Genomic DNA, 17,936 nt, shown 5'->3' with positions numbered 1-17,936 from the left:
CTTGCCAGTGCATTAATGTTTATCCAAGAGAACAATATACAGATATGTTGCTGGGGATCAAACATTTTATGATAATGGTGAATATACTGGAGGGGGTTTAATTTTGTTTCTAAACTCTGGGGAAAAAAAAAAAAAAAAAAGCGGTATAGAAACAAGACCATCACTACTTCAGACAATATAGGCAAACTAAACTGCTATAAACAGTTAAAGCATCAAGACAGGACCACATTAGAAATTTAAAATATCTACCCGACTACTTGGAAGAAAAAAAATAAAAAACTACATAGAACTTCTCTATATGGCATCTGCCATTGTACTTGTGCTCTACATTTGTTTAATTTCTCATTTCAGGTTTGTGATAATTTCCCTGTTGGATTATTAAAGTAATCCTTACGATCATGAAGGACATACTGGACGGGTATCGGGATGCTTTGAATGACAAAAAAAATAAATAAAAAAAATAAAGACAGAACAAGGACATCCAAATGTGGGACTGTCCAAGCTTCAAAAGTCTTCTGCAAGGGTACTGAGATTTTCATGGATGAACCATCTTGATAGTGGCCAGGTACTGTTGAGAAATAAGAAAAATATTCCAACAGCTCCCAAATGAAAAAGTATTCAATCTAGCCTAAACCATCGTACTTGCACCCTCTTGTACATTCCTCGTATCACAGTTGTGTTTCACTGTGGTGGAGAGGCTTCCCGATTCTCTGCAGACATCCAAAACAGTAGATGTAGTAGATTAGCAGATATAGTCAAGTAGATGGTCCTTTCGCACCTAGATATCATTTTAATGGTCAAGGTAATATTGTTTATCCCAGTGAACAAAATGGTGCACTACTAAGATAAAAATAAAATAAGGGTGGACAAAGCGGACACCACAGGAACTTTAAAAATGTCCCTGAAATCTGGAAAATAGTTATGGGATGATGGAAAGAATATAACATTACACAAATATAATTAGCATCTCCAAAAGGGTGGATCGTCCCATTAGACATTGCAGGTAAACAATATAAAAGCAATTAAAATGTCAGAGGAAAAAAAACACTGACCAGGATTAGAAAAAAAAAAAAAAAACACATGCACCTGATAGATCACCTGTAATTCTAAAAGTATTTGGTCATTGATGGAATGAAGGTCTCCAAAAGGTTGCCAATGCATCTTTAAGGTAGCTGTAGAATAATGTTAAGATGCAATAGAAATATACTGTACATTTCCTTTGACGTTATAGAACTAGAGTTTACTGGCTTTAAGAGTCTTCTGTAGGAATTTAAGATTTCCATGAATAACCCATCTATCTGCATCAAACTGATGAGATATATCCATAAAATGTGCTAATAACCCCTAAATATCAAACCATCTGACACGTGCCAGTGTACTGGCACTCTGGGTGGTCCATTCAAATGTTTTTTTTGTTTTTTAAATGTAGACAATGCAGACCAGATACAAACTTTCCTACACCTTCCTTCCAAAAAACATTTCATTTGCAATCACTTGTGAAAGTGTTTAACTATCTCAGTGTACATGTTGATGTAAATTGTAGGGAATTTGAAATATTTTAAATGGCAGATACCAAATGCTCATTTAACAATGAAATTGAAATCTATGTTGTTTCTAAGGCAATGTGCTGAATTCCTCCTTCAATCATCTTGTGAGCAGATTACCTTTAAAGCCAATTGGCCAGTGAAGTGCAGTGTTCTTGTATTGTTGAGCATGCTGTTTTTTAGCATTGCACTTCTTCAAACCTGATCCAATCTTCCACCAACTTATTTATGGTTTGGTATGAGATTTCCCAGTGGTTAAAAACAATTATCAAAACTTGTGTTTTTAGAATAAATAACATTTTTTTGTTATTTTGACAATAATGTGTTTAATGATATTTTTTTTTAAGCTGAACGTCAGACAAGATAAAAAAAAAATAAAAAAAAATCAATGCAGCATTGTATGCCTCAATACAATCTTATATGTATTTTTGTCTAAAGAATCTGACTAAAATCAGACCTGCTGTCAACATTGTGCAGTCCCTGGACAGCAGAGCTCAGCTTGAGAGGGAGAAAGCAGGCCAAGGAGCCAATTAGTTGTGCTGCAGCACAAGAAACATTACAAAATGGGGTAGTGTAAGAGAAACTCCAGTCTGCTGCTTCTCCTCTCCCTGGCTAGGGGAGACCTTTAAACATTAGAGATGCAGAGAATAATCAGGTCTACTCTATTACCAGGCAGGGCTATGCAAAGGCACAGAGTTGTATAAATTTAAAGACTGGATGGACAGAAATACAACCCTTTGGCATGCAAAAGAGGCCCCCCAACAGGTATATATCTGCATGTTTAAATGGTTTGTCTGGAGTTCAGATTTAACTATATTTGCTATTTAGTCAGCTATACTACAGATTGCAATCGGTTTCATAAGCACCAGTTTTTGATAAATATTTATATCACATTTTCATGTCACAATTACTGTAATGATCCAAGTCATGTTTTTTGTTGTAGATTGCCATTATTTTTTCAGACGTGCAACAAAGAAGACCCCTCTTTGCCCGGTGTATAAATTAGTGCAAACAAAAGATCACATTTGTGTCAAGGTACACAACTTTAGACAGCCTTCCCTTCTGTTTTTGTACCCATTTGCACATAAGAGCTGGAGGTGAAACTAACCAACGTTCTTATATAGAAGAATCTCTCATATATGAATGCTGTCGATTGGGATCATATTAGAATTATAACCCAAGTTTATTTATGAAGATTTCCATCCAAGGTTAACACTTTAATTGGGATAATGTGTGAAGTCTGAATAGAAGTGGAGTGGAAAGACCCCTTATGACTTAAAATGGAAGGTATTAAAAATTACTGAGCTTACTCTTAATGAGCATTTCTAATCCTTACACTGTTAGCATTAGTAAATTTATAGGAAAGAATCTCTCATATGCTTGTTAATTTTTATTTTATTCTTTACATTTGTCCAGTTAATTCCTGGTCTCCATGCCTAAGCAAATTATGTTTGACATCCCAGAAGTCTTCAGGTGAGGAGGAGGGGCTTTCTCAGCCAAGCACAACCTCTCCTGCTTACGTGCCTAAGCCAAGGACAGGTGGATTCCAGGAAGTAAATGCCACATAAATCATCTGCCCTTACTCAAGATGGCCACAGCCAGAAATGCTAGGGGAGTGTTTTTCAAAGCTATTTCTCAACAAAATAAAGTATGGAGACGTGGATGGGGGAGTTTACTTGGAATGTTAAAAATTAATTAAATCACATTTTTGGTTTGTGGTGCTCAGATGAAGTGCAGTTCCACTTTAAGAAGAGACCTGCCTAAGTGCACGTTCCACAGGAAACAGGCTTATAATTTGCCAGAAAAACACTTTAGCCACATGCCAACATGATGGAATCAAATCTATACAACCCATCAGCATATTCAGGCATAAACAAGAAGCCGGTTTATAATTAAGAGATTTTTGAATGTTTATCCACATACTTATCTATACACTGAATGGTTAGCACTTCCTCCATTGGGCCTTTATTGTTTTTTTTACTATGGCCAGTTATAGTAGCAGGTAAGGGCCTAGTGCAATAGACAGCCTGCTACAATAGTATCAATGCACTTTATATCTAAATCCCTCTATAGCATTAGGTAATTTTGCATGCAGAAGTGGTTATATATTGTAATATGGTTTTGATGGGTTCCCCCCCTACTTTGGAGGTACTTACATACATTGGACTTTCCATAAATAAACTGGAAATCTTGTTTGCCATGTTTGAGACAGCTTTTCCAGTTCAAGCAACCCAGCAGGAAGGCTACTTAAAGGTATCATCACTTTGGGTAAACTGAAATGTAAAGAGTAGACCGACTAAACATTAGGCTAAACTGCCCAGTTACATTGCTTGCAACAGTGGGCAACATCTAAAAAAAGGGAACACCAACAAGAAGGCACTACAGTATTAAAATCCCCAACATGCATTAAAATGTCGTTACTTCAAAATAGTCTTTACAATAAAATGATTTTGTTCTATTTGGTTTTTGAAAAGTTGCAGTCTAGAAATGATTGGTGCATAGGTTTCATTTTGTAACACAACAATGGCAGTAGAGTCAATACATGGGAGGTATATACCTAATCAGCCTTCATTAGAATACACTCCCTTCACCATAGGGTCCGCTTCCAAGAAACATTGAGAAAGAATGTCTGAAATGGCATCCAATTAGTTAAGTGTTACCATAGTAGCCTATAAAACTTATCCTTGATGGCCACATGATTTAGTGCCTAACGTGCTGGCAGCCAGACTGCCCGAGCACATATGTTAGTTTGTCAAAAAGCCATGTAAATCGCTCACTACTTTTAGGTTTACATGCAGTTTAGCAACCATTAAAGTACTTACTGATTTTGAATTGACAACACTTTCCTCTCTTTATAGTCCTGTAGCACCATGATATTAATTTACTGGATTCTCACTTTGAAATGCTCTAAATAGCCTTTTATCTTGGCAGGAAGTGTTCTGCCCTCCCACTTCAGTGCTTTATATTGGCATAGACCTTCAACACACTCTTAGCATTGCTGAGGAATGGAGGTCCAACCGGGTCAGTTGAGTACATACTGGATGGCACAGTTTTATCTTTAGACACTGCAAACATGAAAATAGAGGCGACACAATGAAAATGGACACTTAGTGTCTGAATTATTTGTAATTAATTTGTGTGAAACCAATATACCAAAGTTGGTGCAATGTTGCTGTGTAATTGAGCAAAGTTTGTAGTGGTGTCATTGTTGATTTACCTGTTGATCCTGCCAGTTTCAGGCGACACCACTATCCCAGAAGCTCCCAATGTTGCAGGAGCATGATCTCCTTTGTATGCGCAGATCAGGAAGCAGTGATCCATCCAGTGACACTGTGCTGGTTTCCTGACAGCTGATCTGACCAACTGCCAAGACAGGGCCATTTTGCTTCAGTAAAGTCATCGAAATCCTCAAGTAGCTTCTCCCCTGAGGGCAGGGATGGTATTACTAATAGCAAGTAAAAAGGGATTTTTATTTTTCATTACAAAACCAGAAGAGTAATTGTTGTGTTGCTTACTCATCCCACACAAACTATTCAGATTCCATAGTTATTGTGTGGAGGCTGTATGCCCAGAGCATTTTAGAGGTTGATGCCCAAAATGTTTGTATAACATATCATGGACTTTATTAAATAAATATTATAGTCACTTGACTTACTCTTTTACTGATGTGTGCTTCATTTAAAGTCCCAACTCTGTTCTCTCCCCTTTATATTTTTAGATTCCAGGTGTTTTTTTCCCCACCATCATTAGTGTCTAGTCAGGCATAAATTACTACATTAGAAGCTGAAAAGCACACGTCATTGTACATCAGGGTCATAAGTGCCAGATCCACAACCAGGTTACAGTATCCAGTTACATTGTATTTTTAATTATATTATGTTGAATTGCCTTTGAGGCGGTGTGATTTGATTTACTGAATCATTTAATTCACTCAGGGGATGAAAGACCCAAGATAAAAAGTGTTCACACACATTACATTACTGTTTGCAGACAGTCTTTGAGACAGTTACGTTCGTTGATCTTTTAGTACGCTCATCTGCCAGAGAAGCTGATAATACCCTTGTTCTCTTCTCCTTGAGATTGAGTAACCTGTCCTACAAAATGAAACCAGAAGTTTTCAGAAGTAAATGTCCTCACTTTGAGGAAATAGAATATGCAGAGTAAAATCTGTCCACAAAAGCAAGGTTCACAGTTTTGTTGATAAGTTTGTCATTATAAATGAAACACTGTACTTAACACAATCTTTTGCAGAATACAGTACTCCGGGGTTCAGGAACACACTGCAGTTTTTTTCCGGCCCACTTCAATGTCTGACAAACACCTCTGAGCACAATGCACAAAACCTTTAACAAAGATGCTGAAACAAGACATTCCGCTGTAAAAATTTTAATTCAGAAAAATGTATTTGTACAATCACATAATATAGCAATATGATGAATCATAAGGGTTACAAATTACAAAACCAGCAAATAAAGATCTGACTTGAAAACCTCTCAAAGCATTTTCTTTAGAGGCACCAGAAAACCACACAGATAAATGCCTGCAAAGACATTTAAAAGAAATTCCAAATGTTTTTGAATTAAGAAGCTTAGAAGGACTTAAAAGGTTCACTAGTGGGTGGTAACAGTACAAGTTAACTAGTGACCCAGGCAAATAAAGCAACGCTGAGTTAAGGATACCATTCACTGATCACTTGGAAAGTCTACAGTTTATATAACTATCTAGAATAGTGCCTCGCACATAAATAAAATGCATCACATTTCTCAAGGGCAATTTGTGTTGACATAGCATATATTATGAGGTTAACTTCCTGCAGAAACATTAAGACTAATGGCCATCAGTCCTGAAATTTTTTAACTTGGATTTACTACATAAAATAAATATGACTTCAAAAAATATAGTTCAATGTAATATTGAATTACATAACACTGAGATTCTATATTAGATACTTATTATATAGAGGGCAGTTGCTTTTTCATTTTTTACAAGGGAGGCAACTTCAATATTCTTACCAGATAGAGAATGCTTGGCTATTTCTTGACACCCAAAAACTCTGGGATCGCTCTCCTGCTTACCAAAAAGCTGTGTCTGGCCATTTAAGAGTGCGGTATCTTCCCCAGGATGTGATATGAAGTATAGGAAGCTATAAGTTGACAGGAATAAACATACAAATATTTGCATGTTACCAGACTCCAGAACAACTTGCAACAAGGGTGTCTGGTGTAAGGTGGAGGCCTAGGGTTGGAATGAGTTATAATCACGAACATATAATCTAGGGAAAAGATAATGAAAAATACCTAATTTACATAAACCCCCCATAATCGAATCTGCATAATTTTTTTTTAACATGATCTTTAATATATTAATAGTAAAATACTTGAAATTATAAACTGGAATAAGTCTTTACAACCTACAAAAAACACAATCATGCAACGAGTTACACACATTGGATTCTCAACACCCCACAATTGGTTAAAGCATAGGTTGGTCTCCAAAACGCCATCCTGTAGATCTTCCACACGATCAGTCCTTTATGAAGGTATAGTCCATTTTTTCTCCATAAGTACGTTGATTCAACAAGCCATAGATCTTCCAAGTATAACACATGATCAGCCATCTTATTCCTGAATAAGAATCTTGCATTCACAGATATTGCTCACAAAATGTAAGTTGATGTGTAAAACTGCAATTTTAAAAAATACTATAGATTCTGGACAACACTATCAACTGTGTAAAGCTGGCTTGGATATTAACGTAGCAATACAGCCTCTTTACACCAAAACAGCTGTACTCAGCCTAAAATATTAGATTTCCTACTAAACATCTAGTGTCCTTTTTCCTGTGCCTTATTTCCTAGATGTACTGTTTATAAAAAATAGGACATCATCATTTACAAATCAGGCAAACTGAACTAAATATACTGTAGTTCCTCTGTAAAGGCATTACAAAAATATGGACACTGTTCAAGATTCAGAAGTCTTCTGCAGGAGTGCTGAGATTTTCATGGAAAATTCATCTTACGATCAGCAAGAATATGTTGAAATCAATCCAGAAAAACATCCCAACCCCTAAATGACAACTTATTGCTGTTGTTGTAATTGCGGTCTTTGTGTGTTGTCCGTAGTGCTCAGTTGTGTTTTGCCACAGTTGAAATATTTCACAACGCAATCTGAAAAATGAGAAAAAGACAGAATACCTGGAAACTTGCTGCAACTGAAGAACAAATCGGTTCCCAAATTGTCTATCCGAGACTTCTAGTGAAGGTATCTGTCAAGGAATCCAAAAAGCAGACTTTCCCTCCAATGAGTACTTTATTTGGAGCCATCACTCATCAAGGTAATATTTAGGCAAATAAAAAAGGTGCAGTACAGCAGAACATTGTTAAATGTTAATGTGGACAACATACAGAAGGGGCTCCAGGAATGTTTCAAAGTCTGAATAATAAAGGTGAAAAAAAAGGCATAAACATAAAGAACATCCTAAGATCAACATCACTTGAGACAATATAGGAAAACTTAACTGCCATAAAACAGAATGGCTAAAGCATCAAGAAAAAAGCAGGACCAAATAAAAACCTCTAACAGATAAGTAAAAAAAATATATACATAGGACTTCTCTATGTAGCACATACCATTGTACTTTACATGTACCGTATATACTCGAGTATAGGCCGACCCGAATATAAGCCGAGGCCCCCAATTTACCCCCAAAAAAACTGGCAAACTTATTGACTCGTGTATAAGCCGAGGGTGAGACATGCCTGTCCATCCCTGTGTGTGTGTCCGTCCATCCCTGTGTGTCCGTCCATCCCTGTGTGTCCGTCCATCCATCCCTGTGTGTGTGTGTGTGTCCATCCATCCATCCCTGTGTGTGTGTCCATCCATCCATCCATCCCTGTGTGTGTGTGTGTGTGTCCATCCATCCATCCATCCCTGTGTGTGTGTGTGTCCATCCATCCATCCCTGTGTGTGTGTGTCTCCATCCATCCATCCCTGTGTGTGTGTGTCTCCATCCATCCATCCCTGTGTGTGTGTGTCTCCATCCATCCATCCCTGTGCGTGTGTGTATCCATCCATCCCTGTGTGTGTGTGTGTATCCATCCATCCCTGTGTGTGTGTGTCTCCATCCATCCATCCCTGTGTGTGTGTGTCCGTGTGTGTCCGTGTGTGTCCGTGTGTGTGTGTGTGTGTGTGTGTGTGTGTGTGTGTGTGTGTGTGTGTCCAGCCTACCTGTGTCCCGAGCCTGTGTCCCGAGCCTCCGTCCCGTGCCTTGCCTCCTTGCCTCCGTCCCGTGCCGTGCCTCCTTGCCTCCGTCCCGTGCCGTGCCTTGCCTTGCCTCAGTCCCGTGCCTTGCCAGGATCGCCGCTCTTCGTCGGCGCCTCGGCGGCCATTCTAAAATTCAAAAGCCGCGCCTCCGCCTTCGCCTGTGATAGGCGGAACACTGAATTTCCCAGCAGCCTGTGTTCCGCCTATCACGGACATCGTCTCATCCTCGTCCGTAGTACGAGGATGAGCGGATGTCCGTGATAGGCGGAACACTGACTGCTGGGAAATTGAGTGTTCCGCCTATCACAGGCGGAGGCGCGGCTTTCGAATTGTAGTATGTCCGCCGTCTGTCTGCTCGATACGCTGATCGAGCAGTCAGACGGCGATGACTCGAGTATAAGCCGAGGGGGGCACTTTCAGCCTCAAAAAAGAGGCTGAAAATCTCGGCTTATACTCGAGTATATACGGTACTCCATTTCTCATCTTGTGCTTTCCAACGCATTGTGAAAAACACAGAAAAAGTGGACCAGAATACAAGTCGACTCACCAGAGCTGAACAGAGAAGTTCCCATGTGTTTTTCCAGTAGCATCTGCTATTCAAGACATCTGCAAAGAACTTCAAAAAGGAAAAATGGTCCCATGCAAATATAATTTCATCTGCCATCACATGTTGGGGAAATGTTGAAGTATATCCCAATGTACACAGGAGTAAAAATCAAAATTCTTACAATAATGGCAGAATAGTGAGAGGGCTTCAATAAGATTTCCATTGCCTAAATTAATACAGGAACAAAAAGCACAAACACAGAAATGACATTATACAGTAACATTGTTCCCAAATCAGACAATATAGGCAAACAGAACTTCTCTATACATCATGATTAAAATATAATGAAAAGGCAGGACCACTTTAGCAAAGCAAAGGACATCCATCTGATCAGTTGTGCCAAAACGGCAACTCTAATTATAAACAAAGTACAATTTCATCAATAACACTGTGGTCATAAGGGGAGATAAAGCTACCCGGAAAGCAAAGTTATGAAAACTTTACATCAACTGACATTAAATTGACTGTATAGCCAAAATTATGGAAACTAAGTTTCAGAAGTGTTTTACAGGGGTGCAGAGATTTTCTTGGACAATCCCAATTCATGATTGGCAAGGATCTGTTGAAATCAATCCAGAAAAATATCTCAACTCCAAAATGACAAGTCATCTAAACCGGGCCAATCTAGAAGGCATCTGCCATTGTACATTCAGTCTGTGCTTTGTCAGCTCTTCATCTCACAGTTGTATTTACTGTAGCTAAAATATTTCACACTGCATTCTGAACACTGGGAAAAAGGGAGACAATACCTGGAAACTCACTACAACTAAAAAACCAACCAGCTCCCAAATGGTCTATCCAAAACTACCGGTGAAGACATCTGAAATCCAAAACGGCTTTTCCCTCCCAAAAGTACTCTCATTTGCGATCACTTGTTCATATACCGTAATATATTATTGATTTTTATCCAAGAGAATATAAAAAAGGGTGCATTTCAGGAGATTAACATTTTTATAATAAGGACATACTAAAGCGGCTCTAGGAACGTTTCTAATTCTGGAAAAAGAAAACACAGGCACAAATGGAACACCCAAAGATCAAATTCACTTCAAACAATATAGCCAAACTGAATCGCTATAAACAGCACGTCTAAAGCATCAAGGAAAAAAAAAAAAGCAGGACCAACTAAAATAAAAACCATCTCTAAGGTCAATTATAATAAAAACACTACATAGGACTTGTCTATATAGCATCTGCCATTGTACTTGCACTTCTATGCACCTCCAAATGACAATTAAACGGGGCCATTCCATAAACCATCGTGTGTGGTTAATGCCTCATCTCAGTTATTACCCAACGCAAATACTTCACAAGGCATTCTGAAAAACAGAGAAAAATTGGGACCGGATACCTGGAAATGCACTGAAACTGAAGAGCAAACCTATTCCCAAATTGTCTTTCAGAAACTTCTGCTAGTAAAGACATCTGTAATGAACTCCAAAAAGCAGACTGTCCTTTTCCCACAAAGAAATGATTTCCATGTCATCATATTACTAAGGTTTACCCAAGAAAATACTAACGCATGTTACTGGGGATAAAAACATTTAGGATAATGGTGGATATACTGGAGGAGTTTCATAGAAGTTTCTAAAGTCTGAAAAATAAGTAGGTGGGTGGAAAAACAATTACACACAAAACAGCACATCTAAAAATTATCACTTTAGACAATATAGGCAAACTGAAATGCCATAAACATCATGGCTAAAACATCATGAAAAGGCAGGCCAGTGTTAAAACCATTACAAAAATTACCCAATTGAAAAAATGACATAGGACTACTCTATATAGAAAGCCAAATAAAAAAGGACTGTCCTTTCCCACCCAAAACTCATTTGCCATCGCAAGTCTAAGAAATGTTGAAGTATATCCCAATGTACACAAGAGAAAAGAAAAGTCCTTACAAATTATGGTGGACTTATCGAGAGGGCTTGAAGATATTCTCCAACACCTACAAAAGAAGAAAGGTGGGAAAAAGGAACAGACACAAATAGGACATCATAACATCAAATCAGACAATACAAACAAAACTTCTGCATACATCAAGGCTAAAACATAACAGGCAGGAGCAATTTAGAAAAAAAAAAATAAATTTACATCAGTCGTACTAAACTACATATTGATATGCTAAAATGACAATTATATTTAAAGTAAATTTTCATCAATTACATGCTCGAATCACAGAAATAGAGAGACTGTCCGAGCCTCCGAAGTCTTCTGCAGGAGCGCTTAGATTCACGGGTAATCAGTCTTAGGTTTGTCAAGAATGTGTTAAAATCAATCCAGAAAAATATCCCAAAACTCCCAAATGACAATCCATTCAACAGGGTCATTCTATAAAACCATCTGCCATTGTAGTTGTGGTCTCTGTGTCTTGTCAGTTCTTCATCTCAGTCGTTTGTCTACTGCATCTAAAACACTCCACAGTGCATTCTGAAAAAACACAGGAAAAGGGGACAAAGTACCTGGACACTCACTGCTACTGAAGAACAAACCAACTTCCAAATGGTTTTATCCAAAGCTTCAACTAGTGAAGACATCTGTGAAGAAATACAAATCTCCAAAAAGGTACATTCATTTGCTAGCACTTGCCAAGGTAATAACGTATATCCCAGGGAATAATAAAAAATAAAAATGGCTAGTGGTGGACATACTGAAGGGGCTCAAGGAATGTTTCTAAAAAAGAATTAGATTGAAAAAATGCAGACACAAATAGGACATCCTATCATCACATCAGACAATATAGGCAAACTGAACTGCTATAAGGATTATGGCTAAAACATAAAGAAAAAAAAGCATCAAGTTGTACTAAACTACATGATAAACATAGTACCTCTTCATCAGTTACATGGTGGTCATAAGGGATGATCACTATACTTACTATCCAGGTAGCTTTATATGAAAATGTATTTGTATGGTTAGTGCCAACAATTCTTTATGTCATCTGTGAAGGCATTGCAAAAATATGGAAACTGTCCAAACTTCAGAAGTCTGCTGCAGCAAAACTAACATTTTTGCAGAGAATTCATCTTCATGATCAGCAAGAATCTGTTGAAAGCAACACAGGGAAAAAAAAAAAAAAAAAAACATCCCAACTCCTTGCAAATGACAACTAATTTAAAATGGGCATTCTGTAAACCATCTGCTGTTGTACTTGCGGTTTGTGTGTTGAGAGTTCTAAAATACTTCACACTGCATTCTGAAAAAACACAGAGGAAAGGGGACAGAATATCTGGAAACTCACTGTAACAGAACAAATCAACTCCCAAATGGTTTATACAAAATTTCTATTAGACCCATTTCACACTGGGGCGTTTTTCAGGCGCTTTAGCATTAAAAAAGGTGCCTGTAAAGCGCTTGAAAGAAGCTGCAACTGCAATCCCAATGTAAAAGCCCGAGTGCTTTCACACCGAGGCACTGCGCTGGCAGGGCGTCAAAAAAAGTCCTGCAAGCAGCTTCTTTGCAGCGCTTTTGGAGCGGTGAATACAACGCTCCTAAAGCGCCCCTTCCCATTGAAATCAATGGGAAGCGCCTGTAAAACGCCCGAAAAGCGCTATTGGCAGCAGCATTTTGTGGGCGCTTTTAACCCTTTATTTGGCCACTAGCAGGGGTTAAAAGCGCCCCAATAACACTCGAAAAACGCTGGTAAAGCGCATATAGTTTAAGCAGTGCTTTACGAGCATTTTTCCAGGTGCCGACATTGTGAAAGGGCTTTTAAAGCACTTGGGCTTTCACATTGGGATTGCAGATGAGGCTTCTTTCAAGCGCTTTACAGGCGCTTTTTTTAACGCTAAAACGCCTGAAAAACGCCCCAGTGTGAAAGGGGTCTTAGTGAAGACATCTTGAAGAAATTCAAACAGACTTTTCCCTCCTCCCAATGGTACATTTGCCATCACTTGCCAAGGTAATAAGGTTATCCCAGGGAACAATGTAAAAGGTGCATTACAGAAGATAAATATTTTTGATAGTGGTGGACATACTGAAGGGGCTCCAGGAAGGTTTCTGAAAAAATAAGGGGGGGGAAAAAATGCATAGACAAAAATAGGACATCGAAAGATCAACACCACTTTAGACAATATAGGCAAACTGAACTACTATAAGCACCATGCCTAAAGCATCAAAAGGTGGGACCAGTTTTGCAAACAAAAACATCCGAAGAGTTGTACTAAACTACATAGTGTGCTAAAATGGCAATTATAAACAAAGTACCTCCTCATCAATTACACTAAGAGGCATAATGTTTGATCGCTATACTATTTGGGTAGCTTTACATTAAAAAATGTTGGCACTAACCATACAAACACACTATGTCCTGAGGGCATTACAAAAATATGGAAAATATTTTATGGATAATTCATCTTACAATCAGCAAGAAATTGTTGAAATCAATACATAAAAATATCCCAACTCCAAATTGACAACTCATTTAAAATGGGTATTCCATAAACCACCTGCTGTTGTACTTGTAGTCTGTGTGTTGTCAGGTCGTCTCAGTTGAATTTTATCACAGTTATCATATTTCACAACGCAATCTAAAAAACACTGAGGGATAGAACACCTTGTGCCTTCCAAAAATTACTTTGCCATAACTTATCAAGGCAATATTGAGGTTTATTCAAGAGAAGGCGCATTTCAGGAGATCGAAAATGTGATAATGGTGGATATGCTGAACAGGCTCCAGGAAGGTTTTTAAATCTGAAAAAAAATGTAAGGTAAAAGACACAGGCACAAAGGACATCCTATGATCAAATACACTTCAGACAACATAAGCAAACTGAACTGCTATAAACAGCATGGCTAAAGCATAAAAAAACAAAAAAAAAATACATGACATCTCTATATAGTATCGGTCATTGTATTTGATCTGGCATGTGCTCCATTTCTCCTCTTACACTTGACAATGCATTCGAAAAACAAAAAAAAGCAAAACTAGAAAACCTGGCAAATTACTGAAGTAGAAGAACAAAAGTTCCCAATGTGTTTTTCAGGAAGGTCTGCTAGTAGAGATATCTGTAAAGAAATCCAAAAATGACTACCCCTTTCCCACTGAAAAGTTTATTTTATTTATAATCACGGGCAAGTGTTGACGCATATCCCTCAAGAAAAATCCTTACAATTATAGTGAACAGATTGAGAGGGGTTGAAAGTAGTGATATGGAAAAAAAAGGAAGAAGCACAGAAATAGGGCATCATAACATGATCAAATCAGACAATACAGGCAAACAACTACATCATGGCTAAAGAATAAAAAAGACGAGTTTAGTAAAAAGGAAAAACGTCCATCTTATCAGTCCCACAAAATTATATATTGATATGATAACTATACCTCATGGTGTCATTACAGAAATATGGTGATGATCAAAACTTTAAAGGTCTTTAGCAGGGGTGCTGAGATTTCTATGGATAATCCATCTTACAATTTCGAGATCTGTTGAAAGCAATCCCGAAATGTATCCCAACAACCTCCAAATTACAATTTATTAAACAGGGCCATTTTCATTAATGCCTCATGTCAGTTATTACCGCAACCCAAATGCTTCTCATTGTTTTTAAGAATACCTTGTGAAAAGGGGGGACAAAATACCTGGAAAACACAATGAAACTGAACAAACCGGTTCCCAAATGGGCTTTCGGAAACTTTTGCTAGCAAAAACACCTGTAAAGAAAGCCAAAAAGCAGGCTGTCCTTTCCCACCCAGAAATCATTTAATTTGCCAACACTTGGGTTTGTATTAAGGTTTATCCAAGAGAATATTACTATGCGTATTACCAGAGATAAAGAGGTTTATGATGGTGGATATACCAGAGGAGCTTCAAATACGTTTCTAAAGTCTGAAACATAAGTAGGTGGAACAAAAAAGACACAAAATAGGACATCGAAAGATCATCACTTTAGACAACATAGGCAAACTCAAATTATATATATATATATATATATATATATATATATATATATATATATATATATATATATATATATATATATATATATATATATATATATATATATATATATATGTCACAAAAAAGGCAGGACCACGTTAGAAAAGTTAAAACTAGCACCAGATTAATTGAACAAAACGACATAGAAGACTTCTTTATATACTAGCATCTGCCATTGTACATGTGTTCTACAATATGCTTCATTTTCTCATTTCATGCTTTCAAACATCTTCTAAAAAACACTGAGAAAAAGCAGACAAGAATACCTGTCAACTCACCAAAGCGGAAGAACTAAACTTCGTGTTTTTTCAAGTGCATCTACGAGTAGAGATATCTGAAGAAATCCAAAAGAGATCCAAAAGAGAAGACTGTCCTTTCCCACCCAAAATTCATTTCATTTGCCATCACAAGTCTAGGAAATGTTGACGTATATCCCAATGTACACGAGAGAAAATAAAGTTCTTACAAAAAAGGTGGCCATATTGTACTTGCGGTCTCTGGGTGCGGTCAGTTTTCCATCAGTCATTTTTCTACTGCATCTAAAACACTTCATGGTACATTCTGAAAAACACTGAGGGGAAAAAAAAAAAAAAAAAAAAAAAAGAAGGGGGACAGAGTACCTGGGGAACTCACTGCAACTTTAGAATAAATCAGTTCCCGAAATTGCTACTAGTGAAGACATCTGAAGAAATAAACACAAAACAGATCTTTTCCATCTAAAAGAACGTTTCGCTTGCCAAGGTAATAATGGTGTTAATCTCAGGGAACGATATAAAGCTGCATTACAAAAAAGGTTGATGGTGGTGGACATCTGGAAGGGGCTCCAGGAAATTGGTTTCTAAAATCTGCAAAATAAGTAAAGTGGAAAAATGCATAGACACAAATAAGACATCCTAAGATAGTCATCACTTCAGACAATATAGGCAAACTGAAATGCTATAAGCACCATAAATATAGCATCAAGAAAGATGTATTAAACTACATATTGATATGCTAAAAAGGCAACTATAGTTATATACAAAGTACCTCTTCCTCAGTTATGCTTTGGCCATAACAGGTGATCACTTTGCTATCAGGGTAGCTTTATGTCAAAGAATTGTTGGCACTAACCATGCAATATATGGAAACTGTCCTAGCATCAGAAGTCTTCTGCAGAGGAACTGAGATTTTCACAGAAAATCCATCTTCCGATCAGCAAGAATCTGTTGAAATCAATGCAGAAAAAAATTCCCAACTCCCAAAATGACAATTCATTCAGGGCCATTCCATAACCCATCTGCTGTTGTACTTGCAGTGTGTGTTGTCAATTATATTTTACCGCTGCTATAATACCTGGAAGCTCATTGCAACTGAAGAACAAATAGATTTGCAAATGTTGATCTAGCTAAAACTTCTACTAGTGACAGCATCTGTGAAGAAAGTAAAAAACCGAAACAGACTTTTCCCTCCTGAAGGTACTCTCATTTACCATCACTTATCAAGGTAAACATATTTACCCAGGGAAACAAAGGTGCATTACAGCAGAACGTTGTAAAAAAGTTTATAATTTGGACATTTGGGCTCCAGGAATGTTTCCAAGTCTGAAAAATAGGGTGAAAAAAAAGGCAGACACCAATAGGACATCCTACTATCGCCATTACAATATATTACAATAATATACAATGTATTACAATATAGGCAAAATGAATGGCAAATAGCATGGCTAAAGTATTATAAAAAGGCAGGACCATAGTAAAAGGTAAAACATTCATCTGATTTATTGAAACAAAATTACACAGAACTTCTCAATATAGCATCTGCCATTGTACATGTGCTCAACATATGCTTCATTTCATGTTTTTAAAACATATTCTGAAAAACACTGGAGAAAAAGTGCGCAAGAAAACCTGGCAACTCACCAAAGCTGAACAGAAGCTTTCAGAGTGTTTCTCAGGAATATCTGCTAGCGATATCTGTGACGAAATTTCAAAAAGACTGTCCTTTCCCACCCAAAACTGAATTCATTTGTCATCACAAGACTAGGAAATGTTGAAGTACATCCCAAGAGCAAAAAAGAAAAGCCTTACACAGTAATGGTGGACATATTGAGAGGGCTTGAAGACATTCTCTAACACCTACAAAAGAATGTGTGAAGATAACCGGCACAGACACAGAAATAGGACATATCAAAGCAGACAATACAGACAAACTGAACTTTATCAGTATACATCATGGATAAAAGAATGAAAAGACAAGACTAATTTAGTAAAAAACAAAAACCACAACATCTCATCAGTCCTAATACCTTTCATATTGATTCGCTAAAATAGTGACTATAATTATATAAATAGTTCTCAACTACAGGCTGGAACTGCAGAAATTTGGAGACTGGCTGAGCCTCAGAAGTCTTCTACAGGAGTGCTGAGATTTTTTACGGATAATCCATTTTATGATCCTCAATCTGTTGAAATCCAGAAAATATTCCAACTCCCAAATGACAATTTATTCAACATGACCATTCTATAAAGCATCTGCCATTGTACTTTAGGTCTCTTGTCAATTTTTCATCAGTTTTTTTTTTACAGCAGCTAAAATACTTAAG

General features: G+C 37.4%; 1 long non-coding RNA gene across 1 annotated transcript; it reads right to left on the bottom strand.

Annotated features, from left to right (window-relative positions):
• Positions 1-7,836: 7,836 nt before the first annotated feature.
• On the bottom strand, positions 7,837-15,330 carry LOC143989103 (uncharacterized). Its single transcript, XR_013276974.1, has 2 exons — positions 9,357-15,330; positions 7,837-7,978 (listed from the first exon to the last, which is right to left on the bottom strand). It is a non-coding gene; the product is annotated as an uncharacterized LOC143989103 (long non-coding RNA).
• Between the last annotated feature and the right edge of the window lie 2,606 nt (positions 15,331-17,936).

Source organism: Lithobates pipiens, unplaced genomic scaffold, assembly GCF_037356315.1.
Source record: "Lithobates pipiens isolate NorthernLeopardFrog02 unplaced genomic scaffold, aLitPip1_a1.2 Scaffold_18, whole genome shotgun sequence".
Lineage (NCBI taxonomy): Eukaryota > Metazoa > Chordata > Amphibia > Anura > Ranidae > Lithobates > Lithobates pipiens.
The sequence above is the reverse complement of the archived record's forward strand: the minus strand, read 5'-3'. Positions and strand labels throughout refer to the sequence as shown.